This window comes from Carya illinoinensis, chromosome 14, assembly GCF_018687715.1.
Source record: "Carya illinoinensis cultivar Pawnee chromosome 14, C.illinoinensisPawnee_v1, whole genome shotgun sequence".
NCBI classification, from domain to species: Eukaryota; Viridiplantae; Streptophyta; class Magnoliopsida; order Fagales; family Juglandaceae; genus Carya; species Carya illinoinensis.
Window position 1 is genome coordinate 19,828,464 of NC_056765.1, and position 22,573 is coordinate 19,851,036.

The following is a 22,573-nucleotide window of genomic DNA, read 5'->3' on the forward strand; positions in this document are numbered from 1 at the left end:
AAAGAAAAACCTACATGTATTTATTGGCTCAAAGTTGGCTACTAGGAATCTATGATGGAAAGGGTTAGCTTGAAAGGCTCAAACGTTGATCCTAAGTTGACATTCGTCATATCCCAAGTATATTCACCATCTTACCACAAACCATGTAATGATATTCTCAAAAGAAGTGCCCAATTCAACATATCAATGAATGCTTATCACAATTTACTGCAGTTGTAGGCTCTCAATCCTCCCCAAACTCACACAAATAATTAAGTAAAAGAGTTCTCTAGCTACATGTGTCAAACCACCATCTTACCACAAAGCTTAGATGAGTGCATTAGAGATTCTGTGAATGCTTAAGTAAAAATTGATTATGGTGGGTTTGGTTAATTCACGAAAATGGCTATAAATGAGAATGAGTAAATATGTGAAAATGGTACACGTGTGATGCAAAAAATTGACAAATAAAAATATGTCACAGAGTTCCAACAAGCATTTTAAATACTAAATTTGTACCACCACCCCCTAACTTAAATAAAACATTATCCTCAATGTTTAATAATCAAAATTGAATGGGGAGTACCTAAAAATAGTAGAATACACCTGATGAGTGACAAGGGTAACTCGCTAAGCACTAAAAATTGTAACCTGAAATGACGAAATGAAACTATCCTGCAAACAAAAACAAAGAAAACAACAACAAACAAAAAATAAAAGAAAGAAAATAAGAGAAAACGAAAATAAAACAAAACAAACAAAAAAAACATACTTGTGTGGTATGGTCAAGGTTGATAGACCGGATCCACAAGTGGAATGTCATCCACTTTCGAAGCTTACCTATCAATTAATACTTTAAGGTGTTGACTATTTACTTTGATGATCCAACCATCCTTAGAATCCTCTATTTCTACTACCCCATTTTCAAAAATATTTTTCACTACAAAGAGGCCAGTCCACCTAAACCGAAGTTTTTCTTGGTGCTTGTGAAGTCCAAAATCATATAAGTATACTCGGTCATTAGGCTCAAACCTCTTCCTAAGAATATTTTTATCATGAACATTTTCATTTTAATATTATGGAATTTAGACTTAGACAAAGGTTTTAATTTAACTCCCGGTGCTTTCATACTTACAGGAGTCTATCTTTCACCTTTCTTAGGCAACTCCTTAAATTTCGGTTGCCATGCCTGTGTTCCATAATCATGAGTTTTATCAAAAACAGCACAAATATCAATAATATTAGATGAATCACTAATAGTATTAAATTCATAATTAGCAAGGAAATATTCAGAGGGATCATAATCATGAGTTGTGTGAACTCTCTTATCTATGAGTGTGTCAATCATATAAGTTTGGTGGCACTCGTCATCGTCTATTGGTTGTTTTTCAATATGAAACATATTCAACTCAAGAGTCATATTTCTAAAAGAGAGCTTCATTAGACCTTTCTTGTAATTAATAAGAGCGTTAGCAGTAGCGAGAAAAGGCCTACCTAAAATTAAGGAGATTTTAGAATTAGAGTAAAAAACAGAACTACTGTCAAGGATTAAGACATTAACAGGATAATAAAATTTGTCAATTTGGATCAAAACATCATCAACTATCCATCTCGGTTTCTTAACTGAACCGTCGGCCAATTGAAGCACAATAGAAGTTGGCTTAATTTCACCCAAACCAATTTGCAAATAAATGGAATAAGGCATCAAATTAACACTAGCTCTTAAATCTAGTAAGGCTTGCCCCAACTCATGATTCTCAATATTACATGCAATGGTTGGACAACCAGGTGGAATTCGCTGCTCAATTAGAGCACTAACTTATTCTGTCAGAAATGCTGTCTTCTTAACATGGTGATTCCTGTTAACTGTACACAAATCTTTGAGAACTTTTGCATAAGTAAGAACTTGTTTAATAACATGCAAAAGAGGAAGGTTAATCTTTACCTGCCTGAGATTCTCCAAGATTTCGTTACTAGAATCCAAAGTTCGTATACCAAATTTTAAAGCTTGAGGAAATGGTACTTTAACTGACCTCTTGATTACCTCGGCTTCTTTGGGCAACTCGGTACTATCATTGCTTTGTTCCTCTTCAACATCCTCTCACTTATCAGTTGTTGGGATGTGTAAGAACTTACAACTTCTTGTCACAATGGCATTGACTTCTTTCAAATTTTCTTGCACCATATGTTGACCTTGGGGTATGGATTGAGGTTGAGAAGGGAACTTGCCACACTCATTTACACTCAAGGAGCTCATCATCTTGGATATATGACTCTTGATCTCTTTATTTTCTTCAACAACTTACATAATCAAATATTCAAACTTTTAATTAGTTTTACCCTGTGTTTCAATAAAAGCATATAAAGTATCTTATACAGAGTTCCTAGAAGAAGATGATGCATGATACAGTCCAGGATAAACTCTAGGTGGTTGTGCAAACTGCTGGTTTTCAGATTTTCAACTAAAATTGGGGTGATTACGACATCCCGGATTATAGGTTTCAGAGAAAGGTGTAAAAAGCTTTGTGTACATAACTAATGCATTACATTATTCCTCATACATCCCTCTCATCTCTACAAATATGGGATACTTTTGGGCAAGGTGATCTACCCCGCTACACACAAAATATGGTCCAAAAAGCTCTGCATGATTACCCATATGTGTTGGTTTTAAGTCCTTAGTTTTTAACACATCTAGCTCCCTAGTGAGCATCTCAACCTTAGCCTTTAGGTTATCCTCTTCCCTGAGATGGTAAATTCTACTACCATTTGTGCTTCCTGCAGGTCATGACCTATTTGTGCACTTAGTAGCATAAGGTTCAGTCCAAGTGTGAGCTTTTTCAGCACGCTTAATGAGATATTCTATAGCCTCATCAGGATCTTTATGTAAGAACTCACCATTACACATCATCTCCACAAATTTACGCTCTCTAGGTGTAAGTCCATCATAAAAATAGCTCACTAAGTGCTAATTCTTATACTCATGGTTAGGACACATATTCAACAACTTCTTAAATCTCTTCCAAGACTGATACAAAATCTCACTGTCCTTTTGTGCAAAGGTGGAGATTTGCCTTTTTAAAGCGTTAGTCTTATGTTGGGGGAAGTATTTATTAAAGAAGAGCTAAGTCATCTCATTTTATGACCCAATAGATCGTGGTCTTAGCGAGTACAACTAACTCTTAGCTCTATCCTTGAAAGAGAAATGAAAGAACTTAAGTTTTACAATGTCATTAGTTGCATTTTGACTATGAAAAGTCACAACTACTTCCTCAAACTCCCTAATGTGCACATATGGAATTTCATTGTCTAAGCCATGAAAAGTATGAATAACTATATCTTTCCTGTTTTAAAATCCAGTTGGCGAGTATTAGCTAGAACCATGATGCATGATGGTGTGGTTATGCATGTAGGGTGGAGGTAATGTTGAAGAGTCCTAGTGGATTGATCTCCGTGTTCACTCATTTTTTTAGAATTGGAAGAATTATCAAATAAATGATTAGAAAAATTAGACTCTAACTCTAATTCTAACACAGGTCTATAAGCAAATCGACCCAAAGCGTCTCTATACCTGTGCATGCAAGGTAGAGAAAAACGCAACACTAAAAAAGCAAAACTATAAAAATAAAAGGAAAAAAAAGATGAAACAAGCTAAAAGAGGGAACAAAGTTACCACATTTACAAACTGCTGAAAAGAAAGACTATCTAACAATTCTTCTACTGTCTCCTCGACAATGGCGCCAAAATTTGATTACGCCTAAAGAATAACATAGTAATCATAGCATAGCTTTGGGGTGTCGATTCCATAGGGAGACAAATTAAAAGAATAGCAGAATGAGCAAGGAAACTAAATAAAAATATTAAATAATTAATGGAGAGTAAAGATTAATTTTAAATGCAAATTAAAGTAAATCAAAGTTACTAACGGAAGAAGCACTCAAATTTGATGAACAGTAGAGCATCGGGAATCCCTTGCACAAATCCGGTATTTTAATTATTCTTAATTCATTAAATAACTTAATTGGGAATTAAATTTCTGAAATTCCCAATTGGAAGGTATAGATTTATAAACCAAAATTAAACAAACGTAATCCTTTAAAAAATCATTCACCACTTTTAAAATACATAAGTTATTATCTCTATTGAGAAAATTCAATGACGACAATATACTTAAGGAGCGATTTTGTAGTAAAGAACTAAATCAATATAGATAAATAATTGATCCAAACATAATCAAAGAACCAATTCATTCAATAGAAAAAATATGACTGAATCCATAAACATAATAAATTCTATGATTATTCGAAAAAAAAAAACATCAACAATGAATTGAGAATGATGAAACAAAAAAATTTTAGTAATTAAAAATCAAATACATAAATTAAAAATAAATTAAAACCACCATTTAATGTGCAAGTTCATCCCTAACCCTTCTTGAGAATTTATTTATCTATAAATATAATGGATAACAAAAATCTCAAGAGAAAAATGAAGTGAACGGCGGCCATGGAAGTGATTTTTTCTCTATTCAAATCTACCTCTTGTGCCTCTCCTCCTCCTCTATTTCGTGCTAATGATATGCTTATATAAGGTAGGAAAGAAATCCTAATATTTTCATAATTCTCGCAAAACAAAAATCGCCTAAATTTTAGGACTAATTTTGAAAGCCACGTACATGCTTCAAGATTTTGAATTTGGAAATCTTTATTAGAGATAAATTTATAGTCCCTTAAGATAGATTTCTAATTCATTAAGAATTGAATCAACCCGATATGTGAGTAAAAAGTTACGGTTAGAATATTAAAGTATGTCCAGACTGTCTCCTAGCAAATTTCAAATTTGGACTTCTTGCAGTTTCTTTTTGTGATTTTTTTCTTGATCCAAATTGCTGTTAAATTCTTTGAAATTTCTCCTTTAAATTTGACTAGGCTTTGACTTGCTCTGTTATAAACTCTAAAATTAAACATAAAAAAATGCTTTGGAGTATTCTAACGTAAATAGAAACTCAATCCAATAATATACATTAATTCTTATAATTTCTATTCACAATTTAGCATTTTAATCCAATAAATGATTTTATGAAAAAATTGCATATTTTTGTCATGGAACATTGGAAACTACCTCGTTTATTTTCTCCTACATTACTCCTTGTACCCGAATAAGAACATAAATTTACCTTGGTCATTTTGTCTTGCATTACTCATTATACCCGAATAAGAATAGAAATTTCTTTTTGTCACAATTGGTGCAGACATGATCAATTTTTGGTATTATGTTCTCAACTGTATAAAAAGAGTGAATATGGAATTTGAAATCTTTTATGTGATTATATGATCTATATCTATTCATCACTGTATCTCTTCTTATATGAAATGTTGAATGTGAAAACCTCTGGCATGACCTTCTGTTTCTGTTTCCATTCCGACCATACTCCGGGTATAAAATTGTGGCCAAAGTTATTGTGTTGGTACCAACATATCTATTGCTAAGTGCACCCACTTTGAAAAAAATGGTTTTCAACATGGTCTTTCCTATGTACACACTTGGGACTCCGAGAATGATTAAGGAAAGATTTCACATTTTATTTCTACTGGGTTGACTGTCGATGTAACACCCGTACTTATAGTGGGCCTTTAGAAAATAACTTTAGTAAACAAGACAGGAATTACTAAACTTTTTCATTTCCTCCTTAGGATATAAAAGATTCTATAGTTAAAATTTAAAACATGATTTATAAATCTAAGGAGAGTTTACAACAGAAATCATTTAATTGAAACACAAGGTCCTTTTACAAAAATTTGATTTCAAACATTTATTAAAAGCTGCCTAGACTTCTGTCAACTTTTTCTTGGGCTATGTCTGTCAGGATGCTTTATCCTCATTTCATTCTTGGGTGGGACACACATAAAAACAAAATAAGTCAAATACTCAGTAAGCATTATTTCATATTGTAAAAATATATTAACATAAGTTTACATTCATGTATTTATCATTCATCTACATACTTTACATAAAATATTGTTTTTCTTTGAAAACATTATGAGGTGAAATTTTTCTTTAAAAAGCTTTCATTCCTCATAAAACCATTTTCTACCTTGTACATTCCTAATAAAGAACTAAAACATTTGATACATCCAATTACTCTTATCACTTTTTCTTGAGCCGTTACACACTATTACGCCACTTATGTTGGGATTAGTGGTCTTTTCGACCTGATTTTGCCTGTTGAGAATCCCTCAGTCAAGAGAGAGAAAGGGGTTTTAGGCTTGGCAATGGGGAGCTGGATTGTCGGCATGAGGGAGGAGTGAAACCACCAAGGAGAAGTCAAGAGAGGCCTTGCCTAGGGGAGAAACATCGGCAGCTAGGAGATGTGGAGAGAATCTCATGAGAGAGATTTAAGAGAGAATTTGACAATTCGTATTTTTCGACTATAATGAGGAAACAAAAGTTGAAGGTACAATAGTATGCCGCTGGGTTTACGGAGTTAGGGAGATTTTGCCCTCATCCTATCCTTACAAAGAGCATGAGGACAAAGTGATTCGAAGATGATTTGCAGACCCAAATCAGAACCCAAGTAGCATGCCTAGAGATCGAGGACTTAAAGAAATTAGTGCACGTGGCATCCATTATTGAGCATGAGAAACACAATTCATTAACAATTTTGTGGTGAAGGGAGCAACTCTAGTGTCCCTCAAAAGTTTGTGTCAAGGGCAGGAGGACAATTGCCAATTACTCCCAGAGTGTGCAAGGGAGGAATGATACTAGTTTGTAGTAATTTCCATAGAGTGAGCAAGGGGGCTTGTCGATAGACTTTTGATATTGTGATTTCGTTATAGGCAAATGGGACATTATGTCAATGATTGCCCTCGATGTGGCACCTCCAACTCTCGCTTGGGATTGAGCGGTGACTGAAATGTCGAAACATGTAACACAAGGCTACACACCCTTTGTACATGGCAGATAACATGCGATCCACCTAAATACTAGCAGTATGCAAAAAATTCGTAGTGGTAAAATAAATGGCCAAGTAATCTAAGCAATGATGTAGGCAATTGCATAGCACATGGTACTAAAACTTAAATTTCCCAAACATTGTCATATCATCCATAAGAAATATAGTCATAGTCATCAAAATATAGCAAAGAGTTTTAACCTCCCAAAAACACGGGACCTTTTTCCAAAATAAGCTAAGTCTCAAAATATCAAAACATTTCCTTTTATGGGAAATTGGGTCCCAAATTCTTTTCTCAATTTTTTTTTCAAGAGGTTCATTCTTCGTTTGCTTTTCCAAAGCTCGATCATTGTCCCTATTTTTGAGTGGTCAAAACTCCTCAATAAATTGAAGTATCTTGGTGATCTCTAGATCTATGGCCTCAAGATGCTTCAAAATGGAGGACTCAGGCCTGCTGATGCCCCCTTAGGCACAATCCTCTCTAGAGGAGGTGCTGTTCTCTTCCACTTGGCCATCCGTGTCACCATCTAAACCTGATACAACTTCTACCTTTCCAAGAGGAGAATGGTAGTGGAAACTACCACAATGATATTTCAAGAAATCTCAGCAAGTAAACATACAACATACAGTAGTTAACACAAGCATACAAGAGGTATATCATGCGATGTATGCATGGAAATGTACTTGACACATGACTAAAAACTGACTTTGAAATATGCACTAACCACTTTCAAAGCCTTGTAACAGAGACTTGACATTTACAGAAAAAAATCTTTAACTATTCTTTTTCATGTTGATCTTTAACAAAACTCACATTTTTAGAGAATATCACAAGATTTGCATCGAGTTATCCATAACTTATCACGAGACTTTCATCAAGTGATCCATAACATATGAGCTCTTTTTCTTATTTAGAGGGTAGAAACACCATTCGCTCCTACTAGTTACCGCACCATCACTCGTCTGTGCACCGTGATGAATACATCTTACACAGAAACATAACTTACTAACTCTATAGTACTTCTTGGTTTACACATCTTATGCACCCACTAGCATTAGGCAATCGCTCTAGCATTCTTTAAAAAGAATTGATTCGAGCACATCCACGGTTTTTTGTCAACTTAGAGGTTACCACTCTATTCTTAAGCACTTCAGAGTGGACAGAGGACTTCCATCTACTAGGACATTCCCCTGCTCTAGCATTTGGGATCGTGATAAAACTTTTAGACTCATTTTATTTCAAAACATTTTTTAAAACACTTCTCTTATGAAAACACTTCTCCCAAATGTATGTAACATGAGACTTAAGACATACGTTCTTATACTTAACATATGACATATGAGATACCATGCACGAAATAACCATGCCGAACATATTCAATTCATGGCATGATATCATAGAACTCATAAGATATTAAAACACAAACATGGAACTATGAAATCTAGCCTTGGCTGAAACTTAGAGGTTGCAAGAACATAGAAAATCATCACTTAAACATACTCCAAACTTCAACCATATTGCTTAGAAATCAAATCATAGTAGAATAGAGCATAAAATCATAGCATTTGAAAATAATCTGAAACAATCAAGACATGATATGACCAAAATGCCAAGTTCCTCAAATTAACAACATTGTTTCCCTTAAAACCGAAATATGCAAAGGACACTCTTGCCATTTGTTTCTTAAACCGAATCATTCCATTCATTCCATATTTATATTCCAACCTCATGTAAGAGTATCCAAGCAAACAAACAAGAAATAACAATCAAAATAATAAAAACAAACAAAAGGATCTACACAAGTATACATATGATTTAAACAAGAGCAAGTTGAGTGTATACTTACAAAAATCCATGAAATGAAATTAAAATCAAGTTGTAATTTAAAATACAACCCATTAGAATGAGTATCTCAAAACCCTAATCCATGTTCTTTAGTGTGTGAGGGTTTTATAGCGTTACTAACTTTTAGCCTCTAGGGTTTTAGGTTAAGAATTTTTTTCACTTATAAATTCATACAAAACTCAAAATAAGATAAGAACATATGATGGGGGTCGAAAATAGGAAGGATGAACACCTTCCACCAATCGGCTTCATGGGTTGCTAAGAAACCCTAATTCAATTTTTGAGAAAATGTGAAGGAAAGTGTGCGATTCATCATTTTTTAACTCTTTTGAGATTTGGATCTCATCTTTGAGTTAGAATGATGAAAAGTGAGTGCAAGAATTAAAAAAAAACTGTGATACCTCCAACTCCGACGTGCAAAAATGTAGGAATCGTGATATCGGGATAATAACAACATGGGTCACGCATCCCAATGACGAGTGATAAGTGTGTTTACTTGGAAAAAGTATACAACAAAAATTGTAACGGATAACTATATGATAGTCAACTATGTACCATAATTTTTTTAAGTATAGAACCACGAAAGTAAAAGATCCTTAAATAGGTTTACAGTTATCCAACTAAATTATAATACAAATCAAAAGGGGAACATATCCCATGACCCAAAAGTGACCACATGTCACTCCTCTAGGCTCAACGCCATCCTCTGCATCAAAATCTACGATTTCATAAAAAGGAATAGTAGGAAAGAATACCATGTGAGATTGTGAATCTCGGTAAATAAACTAACTAAACAACCATTGAGATAAAAATATGTTAATGTAACCAACATGTATGCATGATATGATGAAACATGCATATGCCGAAGACCATCATTTTCTCTGAAAATGACCATGTTTCCAACATACGCCAAAAATTTCATTTGACCCAAAACACGCCATTAAATACCATACGCCATTTTCCTAGGAAATGACCCAAACAATAACAACCATTTTTTCCAAAAAATGGTTCTTGTATCTATTTAATCATAAACCGTAATTTTTCCAGAAAATGACCCAACGTATTCATTTATCAGTCACTGTAAGTGGGAATCATAGGTGAAACTCTACCACAATCCTTACTTACCATTATATCTACCGTGTGCAACTTAAGTGGGAATCACAGGTGGGACTCTACCACCGTCCCTACTTACTTTCATCCCTACCGTTTCATTTTTTCCTCTCTTTCATTCCTTTCAATTCATTCATTATAAACATACCCAAAATCCGTTCTCACATGAAAACCCAGTTTTCATTTACAACACATGAGCATACATGAACATATGATAAATGTCATGACACCAACACGACATATAAAATATCCAACACAATCCACTTCCACAAACAATTTCATCCTCCAATTCGACCCAACTTCCATACTCCTTAGACCCAAGGTCTGGCAAAACCAACCAAACTGTAGAAATATGTTAGTATAAAAATATACTTAAATCTTAAGAAAATTCATTGAAAAAATTACTTACAATGGTGGAAGGAAAATTTGGAAGGTCAAGGGTGATGTCAAAAGTGGTGTAGCAGCGGTGGACAGTGATTTTACAGGTGTTGGCTATGGGTCAAAATTAGAGAAAATCAAAGGGGAGCTACAGAGGCTTGGGTTGGTCACGGAGGGAAGTTGGTGAAGTTGATGGTGGTGGCTGGAGGCCGTGGGTGGCGGATTGGGGATGTGTGAGGTATAGAGAGCCCGTGAGAGAGAGAGCTTGATTCGGGCTATGAGAGGGAGGGGAAGATGCAGGGAGGCAGGGGGAGGAAGAGGGTGGTCCAATGAGTCGATGGTGGTAGCTGGCGGCGGCGCTAAAGTCGTATGGTGGTGAAATGGAGTGGGTGGGAACCCACTTGGGCTGTGCTCACGTGAGGGTGAGAGAGGACTGCGCAGGGGCTGGGTCTGAGGGGTGATGGTCATCGACATGAGGGGAAGGTGATGGGGTGGGCGGTGACGCCAATGGGTGACGCACGGTGGCAGACTGGGGGAAAAGAAAGTGTACAGTGAGAGAGGAAGGAGAGGGGTCACGCAGCTAAAGGAGTAGAAGGAAGAAGAAAGAAAAAAGAGAAGAAAAAGAAAAAGGGAAAAAAAGAAAAGGAAAATGAAATTAGATCTAGGTCCTACATCATGGGTCTTCAAACTGATCCAACAAAAAAAATTTCAAAACGGCAAGTTAAATAAAATAATTTAAACGTAGTGACTAAATAAAATAAAATAACAAAATCCAACAATAAAATAATAAAATAATAGAATAAAGAGCAATTTAAGTAATAAACAATATTTAATAAGAAAACACCTTAAACTAAATTTTACAGTTAGAAGTCGTAAAATAATACCACGTAAATCATCTAAAATTTAAAACAAGAAACCCCATAATCTTAATAAATGAAATAATTATTTAATTGAGATACATTTAAATACGGGGTATCATAGAAACCGTGTCTTACCTTGGTCTCTCATGAAGGTGCTGAAATTTCCTTCTTGAATAAACTTTCCTTGTTTGGTTGGAGAGGAAATGTGAGAAAATGTGAGAATCTTCAAGTGAAAGTGTGAGAATTGTTTGGAGAGGATGAGGGCACATGCAATTTTAAAAAATGGGTAAGAGGAAAAACCCATAGGCGTGTACTTCTCTCCTTTTATACTTGGTCTCTTCATCTTCCCTCTTGTTTGCCTCCAAAAACCTAGCATGAGTGACAAGTGGCACAGGTTTCTTCTTCCATCTTCTCCATTGCTGAAATACCCTCTTGGTAGTCCATCATTGGAGTGCATTGGGAATGGGCAAGCATTGTCTTGTAGATCTCCCCCCCCCCCCCCCCCCCCCCCCCCCCCCCCCCCCCCCCCCCGGGCTGAAAATCCCACATCTTTCCTTTTATGATCTTCCCTCTTCTTAAACATATGAATATTCTTCAAGGGTACTTGTGTAAAATGACTTATGCCTCTTCCTTTTCCCAACAAGTAACTCTTGACATCAATGACAAGTGGCATAGACGTGTGCATTGCCAATTGCCGCCCACTCTCTTCTCTTCTTCTTTCATCTTGTTGCTTCAATTCATCTTCCCATGATGACTCTTCCTATGCCATCGGTTCAAATTAAAAACTTCATGACAAGTGATGGTTGTGCTTGGACTAGTGGTGGCCAAAATTACAAGGGTAAATTAGTCCATTATGCAAATATCTCTTCATCAAATATTCTAAAAACTCATGGCATGGTTGACACTTGGCAAAATCTAAAATTATCTTGAATATAAGATAAGAAATTCGAAATGCCCTTATGTCCCTTCAGTTTCCCCATGAAAATTACCTAGAAAACCCACTTTTATCTTTCATAGGCTCCCTTTTCCATAAGCATCAACATGAGAACTTGAAATTGGGCCAAATGATAGGGTCTAGGCATGTGGGAAAGGCTTGGCTGAAAATCACTTAGTCTCCCTAGGTCATCTTGTCATTTGATTCTTCTAGAAGGTGCCTAGCATACATGACAAGTGGCAAATCCCTAGGGTAAGCGTGCAAGCCATCCTTGGGTTCCACACACCTCTCTCTCCCCCCCTTAGTCCGCTAACCTAACTAGATACCTATTGCCTCACATACATGACACATGGAACTGATGACAAAGGCTTGGGTCATGGGTTTTGGACTATTGGGCTTAGGTTTTTTAATAGGGGCCAAACTACACTAGGCATTCTAGGGCTAGCTGTCTCTTGGGCTTAAGTTTCACACTAAAATTTCTTAAGCTTCTTCTCTCATTAAAACACTAAGGCCCTTAAAATACTATATGGCCACTAAAAATAACGATAAACCATGCTTAGCCGAGTTCGGGTTATCACACTCAAGTGCCACGAGTGTAGTGAGTACGACACATGGAGGACATGGAGACCATAGCGAGGTCGTGCAAGCTAGAGTGTATGCACTTCCTCCAGGAGAAGTCGATGAGGATGCCTCAGAGACCCAGGAGGAAGGCATCATAGGTACAAAACCATAGTTTACAACTAACTGACCATGTTAGTAAGTGGTAAGTCGTAGTTGATCATACAAGGTAAGTTAGGATATCGCATTTCTATGTGAGTACACTATTTGACTCTGGAGCTTTAAAATTCAGTCCTTTATGTCTACTACGTTCATCAGGATACTTGGTCTTGTGGTGAAATTAACACGTCAAGGAGTCTTCCTAGAGCTACCAAAAGGAGGAATAGTGTACTGCACTACGATAGTTAGAGAGTGTCCTTTGGAGATAGATGGAATCTCTAACATCATGTCTCAAGCTAGGTTATTGAGGTGAAGACTTAATTTCTATTTTGAGCTAAGTGGACTTAAGCCCAATGGATTATGAAGACTAAAATCATGTAAGTGAAGGGGATCTTATCTTTTGTTAGCGGGATAGGTGCCCAAGCCCAAGAGAAGGCTCGAAGTTTTTTAAATTTCGGCCATAAAAGGGTTTCAAGATTAGCCTGTGCCTGTGTGTGTATTCTTCTAGAATGGTTGTTGAATTTTGGGAACAGATACCCGGGTCTCTCTTAGTTGGGAATTTCCTTGGGATATCAACAACAATTTTCTGTTGTTTATGCCTTTAAAATATTGATAATATAATTTTGGTCTTAACATTATCTTTTTAATTTTGTGGCCTTTCGTAATTAACACGTTTTGCTTTGCCTCTTAAAATTTTTTAACATGTCTCTTGTTGGCTTTTAATGGAGTGACGACTATGACTGGCGAGGAATAGAAATGCCAGTGTTGGCACATGATTTTAATTTAATTTGGTCGAATATCGTTGCTGATCAATTTGGCAGTCTCAATATATAAGAACTAGGAAGTCTCTCAGAATATAAGTTTGAATATATTTGTACCAAAATAATTTCAAATTTTAAGATGTTTTATTTCAATTATATATATATATATACTCGAGTGAACTTTCTCAAAATAAAATAAAAGACGAATTCGAACAAAAAATCTAACATTATTTTCTTCGAGCTGTGTTTTTTGAAAATTTTTATATTACATGTCATGATTCATATAGCATAATTTGATTTTTAAATTTTAAATTTTGAAATATCTCTGTCAAAATAAATTATGTCACGTAGATTATTTGTAATGTAAAGACTTTCAAATAAAATTATTCATTTCAATGCCTTGTGTTTTCAAATCCTAATAAAAACATCTAAAATTCAAACCTATTTATAAGGGGTAAAATGACTTCTACAGAATCTCATAAATCTTTTTAAATTTTTTTTAATTTTTTAAATGCAATATTAGAAAATAACTCTACATTTAAGTATCCTCTTACTCTTCTTGGAAAAGAAGGTCAAATAAATAAATAAAAGAAAAAAGAAGAAGAAAAAAGCTATAAGAGGGAATATTAGAATATAGGATTATATTCAAATAGAGTCGAGTTGAATTTAGATAGAGGTGTAAAACTAAATTGAAAAACGAGAAACTAGCCTGGACCGGTTGGTTCGGTCCGGAATCGGTTCCTTCATTTTAAAAACCAGTCAAATCCGGTCTGGAATTGGTTTTTTACGTTTTCTAACACCGGACCAGACCGGTTTACATATTATATATATTTTATTAATTTTAATATTATATATAATATAGTTTATCTCGTATATAATTTTTTATATATAATATATAATTATGTATAAAATAATATATTATAATTTATAACGTAATATTTTAATCTTAAATATGAATATTTATTTGATTATATGTTTTAAATACATTTTTTTTCTAATAAATTCTCAACATATTTCTTTTGATAAATACATTAGTAATATTAATATACTTAATATATTAAAACTGAAAATCCATACCGAAACGGGTAAAATTGGAAGTACTAATTTAGAGAGTTAACCAATGAATAATTGGTTTTAAAAAATATAAAACTGGTGTTACCAGCTTGATCCTAGATTTTGTCCATAATGGGATCAAATCGACCCGGTTACTACCCTGAATTTAGATAAAAGAAAAGAAAATATTATTTGAAATTGGTTTACATATTTCTTTTTTATAACAAACATACATTAGTAGAAACAATCAGGATAAGCAGTTTTTGTCAATCCAAATAGTTTGAGAAACAAAACATTGGTGCATTTGCCAACCACATTTATATATTATGAAGATTCCAAGCATTAAGGGCTAGTCTATGAGCAACCTTATTTTCCATGCAATGCAAGTGCTGAATTTAAAATTCAGAAAAATGTTGTACGTGGCGCGCGTGCTCCTTGTTTCTTTAATAAGATTTCCAATAGCAAAGTAAGATTCCTTCTCCTCTTATAGCTCGGCCTTGATCATCAAGAAGTAGGTTGTAAAAGCATGATCAATCACCTTAACAGAATTTCATATGAAATGGGAATAGAACCTGTACTAATCCATGAGAAACATATAACTCAAAGATTGAAAGATTTGAGATATTTACAGTGTATGAAGATGTATTTGGATTTTTATTCAATTTTAAATAGCTAAGAGATTTAAATAATGATGATTTGGAGAAAAGATATCTAGCTCTTGAACATTTTCTAATATTGATGGTCTTGATTATACAAATAGGAGATAATACTCCATTAATTGAGATACTAAGTTATAAAAAAATTTGGATTGTATTCCAAATTATTATATAATATTATTAACAATACCAATAACATTTGTTTTTATATAAAGCAGAGTTTTCAAGATTAAATAGATAAAATCTTATTTAAGACCAACTATGGGGTTGTTTGGATTCAGAAACCATCTCATCTCATTTCATCTCATTTTCACAATTTTTTCAAATTTTCACATTAAATATAATAAACAATTCAAAATTTTCAGATCATAATTCAACATTTTCAAATTTGAAAATAATATTAATATTGAAAAATAATATTCTAATAATATTTTATTTAACTTTCAACTAAAACCATCTCATCTAACCTTATCAATCATTACAACTTTTATAATTTTCCATACAAAAAAAATATAATAAACAATTCAACTTTCATCTAAAACCATTTTATCTCATGTTGCTGTCCAAACAGCCTCTAAATGAGTACTTGGCAATATTATCCATTGAAAATGATAAACTTGAATAGAAAAATTAGTGATTTTTGCATCTAAAGAATCAAGGGACATTTCATATAAAATCTTCTGATTTATGTTTAAATATAATTTTACTATTTTTAAACTAAGGCGTCACCTTAATTAGTTGTTCGCCACAATATAAATATATATATATATATATATATATATATATATCTATGTGTGTATGTATATATGTTGAACCTCCCAGACCTGGCACATACTAGGAAAATTACCAATCGCCAACATGAGAAATACTGGTTGCACACGCCGAAGGGGACACGGCGCGTACACGGGTCCCACGTGGACATTAATGAAACGGTGCGCAGCAATTTTCTTGTACCCTTCAATAGACCTTCGTAAAATCGGTGCCGATTGAACACTGCAGGTAAGAACGAAATCATCTCCTTCTTCTCTCTTCTAAAACCGGCTTCATGTTTCGTATACATGCGCAAGCATTTCGTTCGCACGATCCTGCAGCTAGAGATCAGAGTCATGTCTCAACCAGATCAGCAAAATTATGGACATGCAACTGATAGCCTAGAGGTAAAAAAAACTTCACAAACTCAAGAAATTGCAGTGTGCACATGCCTGCATAAAGACACAAAAAGATTAAAAAATTCGTCATCTCCCACAAGACAAATGTCCACCAATACATTCTGAATGTCAATATACACCAATATACACCAATAATGACTTGACCTTCTAGCACCAGCGAAAACATCACAAACAGAGGCATTTTTCCTGATTTCTTGGAACGTGACTGTATTTCTCAATTTGGGAATAATACACACATTTCATCAGGAATTTGAAGAAAGAAATAAGAAGAGGAAGAATAAACACTACCTGCACAATGTAGTGGCTTCGGATTCGACGATGACAGGAGTGTGGTTGCTGGGCAGGAGAACTGGTTTGTGCAGTCGGAATCGATTTCTACCGATTTGGGTTACGAAATGGGTTTTTCTGCAGCGTGAAGGTGCAGGAAATTTTTGGTTTTGAAATGGGTTTCGCACGACCTAGTTTCAATGGATTTATTTCTAGTTTTGAAATGGGTTTCGCACGACTTGGTTTTCAAATGGGTTTCGCTGAACAATCGTTTATCTGAAAATTTCTAGAATCGACGACGAGATAAGTGTGGAGGCAGCCGTCGTCTAGCCCTGCTTCATCCTCACTCTGTACGTGAAGGAAGAGGGGGGAGGCAGAACGATAAGGCCCGGGGGAATCCTCGATGCGGTGCGCAACGCACCGTTTCATTATCGTGCCACGTGGATGGCGTGTACGCGAAGGGTACGCGACGCCGTATGCAAATAGCATTTCTCCGCCAACATTGATATGGGAAGAGTAACTTACTGCATAAGAAGGATCAGAACAACGATATAAAAAAAAAAAAAAAACTTTAAAAAAAGAGAGAGAAGAACAATGATAATAACACGAATTCATCCCTTTTTGTTTTGTTTTGTTTTTTTTAGGGGGTGGGGGGGCTCTTGGACCATCTCTCCTAGTGAGACTAAAATTAGGTGGAATCAGCGCCCTCTATTCTTGTACAAAAGTTTTGCAGTTAGACCACAGGTAAGAGCCTCATTAGGTATTTTTTTCACATGATGAACACCTTCGGCAAAGACCACGCCCATACCCATATGCAAATGAGGCTCGATGTGGCAATGGAAGGCCCGCACTCCTGGATTATCTGCCACAAACCTTAAAGCTGTCCATCCATATGGGAAGATGACTGCAGTATTCCTCAAAGGCGGATTTTTGAAGTTGAGTTTCTTCTCATCCTTGGCCGAGAACTTCCCTTCTCCATATCCCAACACCCAAAAATCATGACCATGCAAGTGCCAAGGGTGTATTTCGCTAACATTATCGCTTAGCGCATTGGCATTTTGAAGTATCACATCTACCGTAGTATTCAAGCCAAACATGTAAACCCCACATCCAGTAGTTGAGTTAGGGTTGATCGGAGGTCTCATTACGTCATAGTTGTCGGGGAAGTTCTCCTGTGGACTCTTTTGATCGAAAGCATTTCGTAGATCATATTTTATGGAGCCCAGATAAGGAGTGGGTGGTAATGCCAAAGAGACATTATTGATAGCCCACTTGGTAAATCCATCAATTTTATTTTGGGTGTTGAGGAGGGTGATCCGACGGTCGTAACTTGTCGGAGGTTTTGGGGACCCCATGAGAGCAAAGATACTCTTAGAGAACGTCTTGCTATGGTGATAATCATTCCATGGAGGAGTCACGGGAGGTGGAGAAGTGGGGAACTTTGACGCAGAAGTTGGTTGGTAATTTAGGATGGTAAGGCCAGGAGGGGTGGCTGGAAGCCTTCCTCTTACACCTATAGAAAGCCAGTAGTTCTTGGAAGGATCTTGATCTGTAGTTATTAGGACTGATTAGCTTTCACCAGAGTATATGTCCAAGTCATTGACCGCAAATGGTTGTAGATAATTCCCGTCAGCTTCTACCACCACCATTTTGTGATTCTGAAGAATACACACACGTAAACACAGTATTTAGATCAACAAAAGGACATAAAGGAGATACCACAATCAGCTATCATGCATCCACTATAAAACAACACAAGTAAGCATTCCCATCATCCTTCTGGCCTCCGAAAGACTTAGCCTTGGTTGTATTTAAAAATACTATTAATTCTTCTAATTATTATAATTTTTTTAAAATTTTAAATAAAATGTAATAAATATTTAAAATTTTTTAAATTTTATAATAAAAATAATATTTTATTTAACTTTCATTACTTTCCAAACAGAGCCTTATGTTTAACCAATTGTCGTTTACATTTTCCTTTTACATCAAGGATCCGGCGATGAACAAGTCATGATAAAGCAGGCATGTTCAGATGGCAGCATGCCTCACTGTTTCAGTAAAATTTCCAGTCGTACAATATGGAGAAGTATTCAACATGTCGCATCTGCCAAAGCCCAAGGATAATAGGTCATGATCCAGAGCTCCCTTAAATTGAAAAGAGAAATACTATTCCTACAAAATTTTCTTACCGAAATTTCTTACCCGAATTGCATTTTATATATATTTTTTTAATTTTTTTGTTTTTTACTTCATGATTATGAAACTGTTTTTAAATAAATTTGTAATTTTTTTATTTTTAAAAAATAGTTAAATACTTTTAAAAAATGTTTCAAAAAAAGTAAATAGAAAAAAGTTGTTCAGTGTGAGCGTAGCACTTCCCGATTGAAAAAGGGAATAAAAAAGGACAGCACGTAAAGAGAGAAACATCGTACTGATCCTTTGAAAAGTTACAGCTTTGGCTTCTGGACTTTTGGCTTTAGAAGCAAACCCTAGCTTCTGTGCTTCGTACCCAAAAAAAGAAAAGAAAAGACCATTTCACATGAACTTTGCCACCAATCACTCGTTTTCTATTTCCTTACTTTATATATATTTTTACTCACAAAATAAACTCAACTATCTCTAAGCTTCTAATTGGGTGTACATTAAAATCATTACCAATTTATAAAGTAATTTTTTTTCTTATAATTATCTTTCTATAACCACTAATTGAAGGTCTACATCATATGATCTATATTTCAAAAAAGTAGCGCTAGAGCTACAGAATCCCAAAAAAAGCTTCTGAATGCACCTTTTTTTTATTTTTCATTTATTTTTCATTCATTTTTTATATTCTTAAATATTTTTTTTAATTCACAAATTTACTTAATCACTAGGTTAAAAAAAAAGCATTCAATAAAAAAAAACCTCCCGAATATAATCAAAATGACTAATCAATGATATAATTAGAATCACATTAAAATATTATAAAGAATAAAAACTTCTAATTATTAAATAATATAAAATCTTATACACTACCTATCTTTATCAGTTATCGAAACGAGGTATTATACTTTCCGTGCTTAAGTAGCCACAGTAACTATTTGAGAAATACTATATAGTCCCTTTGTTATTATCTCATAAAAATAATTAAAATATTATTACTAAAATAATGATAAATAAAATTTTCTTGATAAGGAAACTATATACATCTTGGAGAATGATTATCTTCCTATCAAATTTTCCCCGACTCAAACCATGTTGTACGTTGTGGATCGAATCTTAAGAACAAGATTGATGGTTAAAGTATATATTATTCCCGCAACTTGGGAGCCGATTTTGAATGCGACAATGAAAGGTATTCGGCGTGTGTTGTTACGTCAGCCTATCTACAAAATGTTCTGGTGCTGTAGCGGGAAGAATCAAAGGTTTTCTCCTTAAAACAAGAGAAAGTTTTAAGAAAGAAAGAGTAATAATATTTGCAGTCGTGGTTATGTAAGCGGTGTGCAGTCATTTTGAAAAAAGTGAATTAATATAAGACCCACATGAAAAAAAATTATTTTTATAACTTTTTTTTATTCATTCCGTACAACCGTTTACATTCTCCTTATATGTGCCAACTGTATCTAGTAGTTCTGAGAAAGAAAATGTCCCGATGAGTTCTTTTTGCATTTTTTTTTTTAACTTTAAAAAATTAAAGAAAATACTAATAATTAAAACTAGACCATGATGTGTGACGTAGCATGCATGATCCAGTAAAAGTTATGCATGTTTGGTATTTGGAATAGATTATAATATTACATACCCCAATGGCCAGGTTGAGTGAAGCAAGTGCTGTGGAGCTGGCAACCCTCAGCCTGTAAGTCTTATTGGGACTCACGTGTAGGATCTGAGGTGCGCATGGTTCATTTCCCCTAAATTTGCACTGGCTGGAGTTGGTGTTGCTATATTGGGCTGCCAGGGAACAGTTGTACTGTCCTCTTCCGTTGATCAGCAGACTCTGGGAAGCATCCAATTTAAAAAGTGAAAACCCACGCAAGAGGCCAGTCGACGGGAACAGAACCAAACGCACGTAAACTGTACTTTACTTTTGAATGAAGATTACTTTACATGTTGATGATAAAAACGCAACATACCTGAGGTTCACCGATCCAACGAAATGGGTTGGAGGAGAGGCCAACCTCTTGCTCGTGAACACTTCTGTGCCACCAGTCGCTCAACAATAGGTTGAACTCACCATCATAATGGAATGGCTCTTTCTCTCCCTCTGCAACGTCCACTATTAGAGACCCATACAACCCTGCCGATCTCTGCATGCCCAAGTGGCCATGGTAAAAGTATGTTCCTGCCTGTACAGTTTTTCAAAACGCTGTAACTCTCTCTGTGAGCAAAACATGAGTGAGAGTTTACCCTATCAACTTTGAACCTATAATGAAAGGTCTCCCCAGAGTTGATAGCACACTGTGAAATGAAAGCAGTTCCATCTGCCCAAGGTGTGCCCAACTGAAAAATAAGAGCATACACTCAGATCAATACAACTCATATAGCTTTAACACAGACGTCGTGGCGGGCGGGCGCGGGGGGGGGGGGGGGGGGGGGGGGGGGGAGAGAGAGAGAGAGACCTGTCGGATTCCATGCCAGTGAATGACAACTTCCTCAGTGGGGAGCTTGTTAGTGAGTTCAACAACAACTGTGTCTCCTGCTTTTGCTCGGATGGTCGGGCCGGGAAACTGGCCATTGATCCCCATCACGACATTCTCGATGCAATCTGGAGACCAATACATATACTCTACTTCCCATTTAAAGTGTCTGGTCTTGGCACCTGAATATAACCGAATAAACGGTAATAAAATGCACCAAATAATGAGAGCCAGCCTAAGAGTAAGACCCCTTGAGATTGGGCGAATCATGGAACCTTCTGTTGGCACCATGTTCTCCTAGACAGGACAGAGGAAAGTGTAAAAAAGAGGACCAAGAAAACCTTTTAAGAAATGTAAAGGCTATATTTGGCTATGAAGTTGATCAACTGTGTTGGGGTGTTGGGTAGTGATCAAGGCTTTATATATAATGGTGATGGAACTATTGATCAATTTATAGAGCAGTGAAAGAGCTAAAAAACCTGCTTCCCCGAATCCACACCCACCCAAAAAAAATTAAAAATTAAAAAAAAAATGATGAAAAGAAAAAGAAATTAAAAGAAAGCTAGCTTCCATCTCAAATATCTTGGATTCCATGGACTGCAATTTGGAACAACGGTACGATTGGTATTAGAAATTGGATTCCATCCTTCAACCACTCACTCGCTTGTGACAATATATAATTATAATGTTCCGAAGCAAGAAAGAGAGAGACCGAAGAGCGATCACAAATTTCTAATTAAAATTAGATCAATAATATCTATATCATTATTGGAGGTGTGTTACATTATGACTCAATTATTATAATATTGTATTTATTAAAAATATAATATAAATAATTAAATATATCTCCTTTTATCAATTTTTAACTTATAAGATAAATAATAATTTCACATTATATCAAAATAAAAATTCTAGTTCGAATCACGGCAGATCTATTCTACACTTAAGCTTAATTAAACTGATTGATTTTTTTTTTTTAAATTTATTTATATTATATTTTTAAAACTTCCCGAACACATGAACGAAAGCATAGTTGATACAAATGTTTGTGGTTTCTCCCATGTATCCCGTTATAAAACTTGCTCTTCACATGCTTGATTGTGAGAGGCTGCCCATCCGATAAGGATGGGAATTGGAACACCTTGGGCAAATGGAACTGCATGCCTCTTCACATATGTCATAAACGCTACATAGAAATTAATTATTTGTTCAAAGTTGATATATATCTGGGTTACAGTTCCTGTGAGGATCCGTGCACAAGCACTCATGCAT

The 22,573-nt window shown here is 35.2% G+C and overlaps 1 pseudogene; it reads right to left on the reverse strand.

The window, feature by feature from the left end:
• Positions 1-17,321: 17,321 nt before the first annotated feature.
• LOC122294558 lies at positions 17,322-21,690 on the reverse strand (annotated as a pseudogene).
• Positions 21,691-22,573: the final 883 nt, after the last annotated feature.